Here is a 7,901-nt window from a genome sequence, read left to right on the forward strand (position 1 = left end):
GAGCACGTCCTCCAACAGGTTAAGTCATATTCATGAAAAAAATTATTTTGCGATGTGCTAAGACTAATGTCTTATTATCCTAATATCTTTTCAATGTTTAGGGGTAACGTACTCCCTCATGACTGGTGTCAGTGCTATAAAGTGAAGCATCAGCTTCAGCTTTTCCCCGTCCTTTATCCCAGCGTTTACCCCTCACATCATTAGCTCCGCCCTTGCGCCATAGCTCGTGACCGGAAGAGAATATGAGTCGTTTTGAGGGGGAGGGGAGGTTAACGTTTTAGATTAAAGATTAAGAGGGCACATGAATTAAAAAAAAATAATGAAGTGCACAGATCAATTATTTACAATAAACACTACAGTATTCCATTAAAAAATAAGAATTTTCTATTTTGATTTCATGGTGACTTTAAAGCACAAAGAGATTCATAACAACAAAAGTTCATAATTTGGATGTTTAAAACTATTTTTAATTGTTCTCTATCCGAGTAGTTATTTTACCAGCTGTGTCCTAGAAAGCTGAACTGCCCAGAAACATGATCATAAATGTTATCTAGGCAGACATCTAACCAGGTTTTGAGACACAGCCAACCTGTCAAGCAAGTAAAAAAAAAAACTTCCTACATCCTTGTTTCCTCATTTAAGATTTAATCACTTATAGACAATGACAGAATCGATACAAAAAGATGTACAAAACCCCCTAAACCATCAAACACAAAACTTCAGCACAGTTTGAGGTGATAAAAGAGGTCAGGACATCCGTTTGCTTATGCTTGCAAGGTGCAATCATTTCCTTATTCTGAGTACTCTGGGATAAACAAGACTGTGTCCAATCCTTAAAAACACACCAGACAGGCCAACAGCATTAACTGGTTTCACAGCTTGAGGATAATGCAGGCAGCTCTGATTTTTATTTAAGGTACTACTGAAAGTCTTTCCACAGTTACATGATACCCGTGGCTGAGTCATAATACCATCTACTACACTAAATAATACAGAAGTCTTCCTGTGGCATCTCAGGACTTTCACACCATTTAGGAACAGGCTCATTGCTTTACCAGCATGAAGCTAAATTCCCCACACATTGTCAGTCCACCCATGGCTACACTTGGCAAGCAGTCTGTTAAAAGGTCATACTGTTGATAGAGATGGCAGACTGATTTTGGAGGCAATAAGCTACATTTCTTCATCTTGCTACATTGTTTTCAAACTTGCTTTGCAAAAACAGGAAATGGCATTTTTTTTTTTGCAGGTCATGATGAGTGATGGCTGTCTAGAATAGATAGTATTGATTATTTATTTTATATATTTATATTGCTTCTCCAGAGATTTTTTGTAGTCTCTATTAAGTGGCTAGAGCCAATACCATATAGTGTCAGATACTTTATATCATCACATAGCATAGTTCCACAGCTGAAGAGGAGTGTGTAAATGTAACAGTTTCAGGGACATACCCACTTATTAGGCAACACCCAAAGGTTTGTGCAAAGTAATATTTGTGAATTAATGCTTTCAGTAACTGCTTTTCTGTACTATGAGAAAAGGGCAAGCTAGCAAAGTATAGAAAAAAACAACCTCAAGTTCAGAGTTATATCCTCTTTAATGATCACTATTCAATGTTATTCTTGAAGATAAAATCATTTTCAAGTTTCTGTGAACAATGAACTCTGAGAAATACTAAAGTCTAAGAAATCAAACAGAAGTGTAGTCTGTGACTATGACCAGCAGTTTATTTTAAGACAGGGATTTCATTTGTTCTTGACATTGGCACTTCTAAAGAAAAACATCATTCTGAATTTCCCACTGAACAACTATTCATAAAGACAGTAGATGACAGCTTGCATGACAGACGGAACAATCTGAAAAACGGTTTAACCCTTAAATGGTTTCTGAGGCCCAATTTCTAAGAAAAATATTAAAAGGGGATCCCAGCAAAAACTTAGGTCAAGAGACTGTATAAAAACTGGCATCATCCTAGAATTGTTATGTATAAGCAAATATGGCAGCATGGCATAGTGGACTAAAGCACTGACAGCGCAGAAGGCCACTGACCTCTAAATAAATGTTTATCATTTAAATGTGAGTATCATGTGACAAAAACTGTAGATAAAGATAAAATCAATAATTCGAAAAAAAATATATGTGTAGTATTTTGATAATTGTTGGATTTTTTTTTTCTTTTTCTGGGGTATTGTGTTCCTGTCCTTTTTCTATTTTGATTTCATGGTGACTTTAAAACACCAGTTTCAGTCTAACAGCAGCAGTTTCCATGAAACTCAAAGGCTCCATTACAGAAGCTACGCAACCATCTTTAAACTTACAGTCTTTGTACCAGGATTACAACTAGAAAGTGTAAACAGGTTGCCAATTAATCCGCAACTGACACCATACAAATATGTACAAAGAATCGTTGTTAATTTCAGGCTAGCTGATTAGCTGGAATAGTGCCTGACAATAGCTGTCAAACATGAAAATGTTGTTGCCACTCCAATGCCAAGTTAAACACGTTGCTCTTACTTTAATTTTTAAATAATTTTGTCATTCTGAAAGGTTAACAATCAACACGACGGTTTGGCATGTAAAGCACTTTTAAACACAGACGCCGTGTTTTGACAGCCAAGTTTAGCAACTGTCATAAATTAGCCACTGAAAGTTAATAGTAAGGAAGTTCGAGGGCACAGTTTGTCTCGTAAACAAAATTGAGTCGCAATAAACAAGTGAAAACGTCTGATAAAGTATCGTAACCGACTCGAAAACGAAAGTTAAATACACAGGCGAAATACGTTAGTTTTAAGGGCACAACAAAGCTGTAGTTAGCTACTGTGCTAACTCCTGTCTCGAGAGTGCGATGTGACGTCAATGAGTGCGTACGTGTCTCATTTTCAACAGGTATGAGACAGGACACCGAAATACTGTCGAAAACATTCACAATACTCACGCTTTATCAACCAGCTCCCTCACTTTCCACATATTCAACATCTTGGCCGTGTTGTTTTGGCTCTCGTTCGTGAAAACAGGTGTCCCAGCCCTTGAAATCCGCTGGTCGTGCCAGGCGAGCCGTCACGAAAGCCTAAGCATGAACTCTAAAGTTACACTGCTTCGGACAGCGGCGGAGGAGCGCAGGCCAGGCAGGTTACTACGGAAATGCGCTGTCACCTACGGAAATTTCGTAGGCTGCTTCAGCAGAACACTACATCCTTGATGAGGATATGACATAAACCACATTAGCATAACCTCCCAGAAGTGGTTAGTGAATGTGAACAAAATTAACGCACGGGTTTATTTCAAATCATAGTGAGAATGAATAAATAAATAAATAAATAAATTCTATATATAATTCTATAAATTATTATTATACAATTATATAAATTGAGATTCTAATTAATTCCATTTCAGTTCTCACCAAGCACAATTCATTTGTAATGTGAATTTAAAGAGATAGAATTAAAGGAGCAAGCTGTCACGATGTTTTACATGTAACAAATTAATTAATTATAAATTAATGTATTAATGAATATTAATCAACATTTTGTTGAGTTGGGTTAAATTTTTTTCTGGTTTCTGGACTGTTTTGTTTTATTGTTTTACTTCATTTTCGCTTAATTTTGCTGAAAAGCCTATAAAGAGTTCAATTAGCTAATGTTTTTCTGATAATAGAGAATAATGTTGAAAGACGTCACGGTATGTATACAGAAATGTATATAATAAATAATAACAAAAAAATTACCCTTAAATATTCAAGTGAACGTATGTAAAATATGTTCTATATAAAATATAGCCTATATAAAGTTTATTCAGACAAGTTTAAGGTACTGTATGCCACTGCCAAGTTTTATCAGTCACATCTGCCTAAGACAAGTATGAGACATTAACATGGTAAAAAAAGAATAAGTTTCTGGGTGTCCGCTCCAATAGGTAGTCCATTTCTCAGGGGCTGAGATGCCAAGATTTTGTGTGTTCTGGTAGATGGGCCATCTTAGTGACGGGTGAAAATGGAGGCCCTTCCACAAATGACAGCCCCCTGGGAGAGGAGAGCCTCTCATGGAAAACAAGCATTAGGAGCTTCTTGCACACTTTAAAAAAATAAATAAATAAATGAAAAAAACAATGAAGAACATCACAGGAAACTGACAAAAAAGAACCTATTTTACAAAAACAGAGCATGACAAGAGACAGCACTTAACGTCCCCAAATGCACTACACCCATGGGATCTGCTTCAATTACTGCTGCAAGTTCAATGAAGAAAACCATAGACAGCCTGACTGTGAAGACCGAGCCTATGAAGGAAACGCATTCAGAACCGAATCCGTCCGAAAACATTTTCGTTTGGGCACGAACATGCGTCTTACCTAGTTAAGTTTTTATTAAACAACAAAATTCAAAATTAGTAACTATGGAAGAAAATATAGACTTATAGCTACCATGAGCAGTGATTTATCCATCAAATAGTTTTCATATGGAGCTTTGATCAACCATAATATAGCTTGATAATTTTACAATTAAGTTGTTGTTATATTCATTGTTGAATATGTATGTGTTGTCACCTACAGTATTAAAAACTGATGTCAGTGCACATGCTTTAAGAACGTTTATGAAATTCTGCATTCACTTTAATGCAGATTTGGCTGTTAGTAATTGTCAATTTGTAAATATATATATATATATATATATATATATTCTGTAAAAGTCAATGTCTGAATAAATGTCAAAATATCTGAGAAATGTCAGGAGCAAAACATTAAGTTGGTAGATATGTTATGGTTGTCTTGAATTTATTTTGGCCTTAGATATAAGCAGAGTGATACTAATGAAATGAAAATAAATGAAACAGCTCAAACAGTGGAAATGTAAATTGCATGGGCTTCAAAGTGAAATCTGCAAGGGAGATCTTGGCTGTAAATGTACAAAGGCCTCATTGTCTAAAATGGTCCATGAAATAAAGTGGAATATTTTTAGTCATCCGTGCTGTGATATTTGATTTTATGCCCCAAAATCAACATTCAGATTGGAAAACAAAAAGTTTTGTGCTGATAAAATAATGTCTCATTTGTTTGCCAAAAATAAACGATGGGAGGAAAATAGCATTTTATCAATATCCAAAACATTGGCATGATGTGAGCTGAACTGTCAGTAGGGGGCACTGTCACACAACATAAATAATTTTCTCTCTTTTCCCTCTCATCATAATATAATCATATTTCAGTCAGTATGTTTCAGCTTTGTTATCATTATAAACACCCTGAACTGTGGTGGTGCAATAATAGTTGGTGAATAGGTGAAATAATAGCCTACCTATTTGTAATTATAGATAATAGTATACAATTAGCACAGAGTTTGCAGAGCTTGGCAAGACACTCTACCGTACTGTATTTAGATGAGGTTTTACAACACCATATAAACCCCACCGTTTTAACAGAGTTGCATATCTGCATTATGAGCTTTGTCTGAACTTCATCTTATAATTACTGTCCCAAAACTGCCTCACAGGACACACACACACATACACAAACATGGTGCATCCTGGTGGAAAAGCAGAAGTGACCTGTCATGCAGAGAGAGGTCAGATGATGGATGATGTGTGGATGGTTCTATCGCTTGGGAAAAAGACCCAGGGGCTGACTGTGGCCTGTGCAAGGGCCAACAATAACATCCTTAAATAAAACAGCATGAAAAGAGTCCCGTATCCCATAGCCAGTCCAGCGCTGGGTACAAAATGGAGCAAGAGCTGTCAAATTAGAGCAAATGCCACAAACAATGAACATTGTTTTGTAATGGCATTGTAAAAGGGGAAAAACCCAACTATGCCGAGTTTCTGCAGATTGGAAACATGTGTGGTGAATAAAATAAATAAATAAAAATGTCAGATTTCCCACTCCCACTCTGAAATGATGTGCTGACCACATTTTCATGGGAAACGCTACAGCATAAACGGCAGAAATTAACTAGTGATCACTGTCCCATGGTCTTCTTTTATAAAAAGACAGTTTTCACTGGCCTCTTGAGACGGCAACATGCGCTCAACAACATTTTGTTTAACAAATCTAAAAGGAGTTATAAAATGCTGTGTGTCCATAATACGCAGTTTCGCAGTAAAATAATTTAGGATAAATAACTGAAAAAATTATAAAATGCCTAAAACGTCCCTGGAGGGACATTTTAAGCATCATATTTAATTGTGTCTTTCCTGAGTATTACAGTAAACAAACACATACTGATTATTGTAAATTGTATATAATCTCTTACATATACAGCAATATACAAAGACTTGGCATAGAATGAGTTAAAATCCACTCAGTGCTTTAGTCCAATTCCCAACATGTTCCTGTCATTTATGTGCCCCTGGGACATTGTGTTCTGAAGCAGAAAGCATCTGCTCTTTTATGGGCAAATTCAATTAGTAATTAAGCTGAATAAAAAAGAGGAGTCAACATCTGGAGCCGTTACATCTTAATGTGATAAACTGAAAAAAGGTAAGATAGGAGAATATGGCGACGTAAAATGTTCAAGGACGTTGGTCTCACAGATACTTTTTCACATGTTAAGTTTATTCAGCTGTAGAGAAAGGGTTAAATGGGAGATGTCATGTTTACAGAGACCCCGGAGAAGAATGCTCTTTGAAAGACAACTTAAATAATACTCTTTTGATGAAAACTGGTGTATGGAGTTTGGATGCGAAATCACTTTCATTCTCACACCCCCAAATGCCCCCATTCACCAAAACCAAAAAAACAACAGACTGTGGTATTGTTGGCATGAGGAGGATTCCATAGTAGAAAAACTGAGGGGAATTGAGATAAGACAAGCAAACAAGACCCAGCTGTGGAAAGGTACCATTGGCAAGACTCCAGAAAGAATGGGGAGGGCTTCATCTACACCCACAACCATTACTTAATTAGTCCATAAAGTGAAATTACACCTATCCAACAACGAATACATAATCTCTATCACCCTTGAGCATTAAACAAATGAATCGCAGAACAAAAGGCAAACAGGCCACAAATAAGAACTCCATCTTGTTATGGGATGCTTTGTGGCAAGTACAGAGTTAAAAACACACAAGAAAAGTGTGAATGATGTCACTCGAATCTTGTTGGTTTCTCATAAACGGCAGGGTTTAATTGAGCCAGAGAAATAAAGATAGTCAGTTGCAGTTAGGAAATATGGGTTCACTGAGCAAGGTTTACTGGAGACGCTGTGCCAGACTACAATTAGACGTTCTCTACACGGAAAATATTTAAAAGCAGTGTAAAGTACATGGGGGGCTTTATTCATGAATAGATTATGTTTATTTAGTATGAATTCGCATATAAAAAGTGTTGTTGGAAGGCTTGGTTAGTTCTGAATGCCGTATCCACTTTCCTCATTGTTGGCACCATTAAATTAGGCCTTCAATTAGTAATGCAGCTGCTAATAAGTATATAAAACAGAACTCAGAGTAATTCTCTGCACTGACCCATCTGAATCTGTTAATATGAAGTGAAAATATATATGTTTGTCCTACATCTGTACGTATATTTGTAAGTAGTGCACATTTTAGCAGTGGATTGAGCTTACACAAGATGTCAGGGAAAACAGAATCTTGCCTTCATCATCACACAGAATGAGCAAATTTGACCGAAGTCAAGGCCGCATGATGGATGCGCACCACCTCAGTAATGGAGACTTGATCGGAGAGATTCAAAAGTTATCTTAGGCCGCATTGAAATGGATCAATACCGTGCATTTTCCCTCCCTCTCCAACTTTTCTTTCTCCCGCTATCAGCACATCCCTTCATTGGTCTTCATTTGCCCCCGCAAACTTATGAAAATGCTCCGAGATGATTAACACAGACTTAATGACCTGCAAAAACAACAACAGCTCGTGAGTTTCTTCAATTTGCCGTTGCCCACCTCCCTCCCCCAT

This window comes from Sinocyclocheilus anshuiensis, unplaced genomic scaffold (genome assembly GCF_001515605.1).
Source record: "Sinocyclocheilus anshuiensis isolate Anshui unplaced genomic scaffold, SAMN03320099.WGS_v1.1 scaffold124, whole genome shotgun sequence".
In the NCBI taxonomy this organism is placed as follows: Eukaryota; Metazoa; Chordata; class Actinopteri; order Cypriniformes; family Cyprinidae; genus Sinocyclocheilus; species Sinocyclocheilus anshuiensis.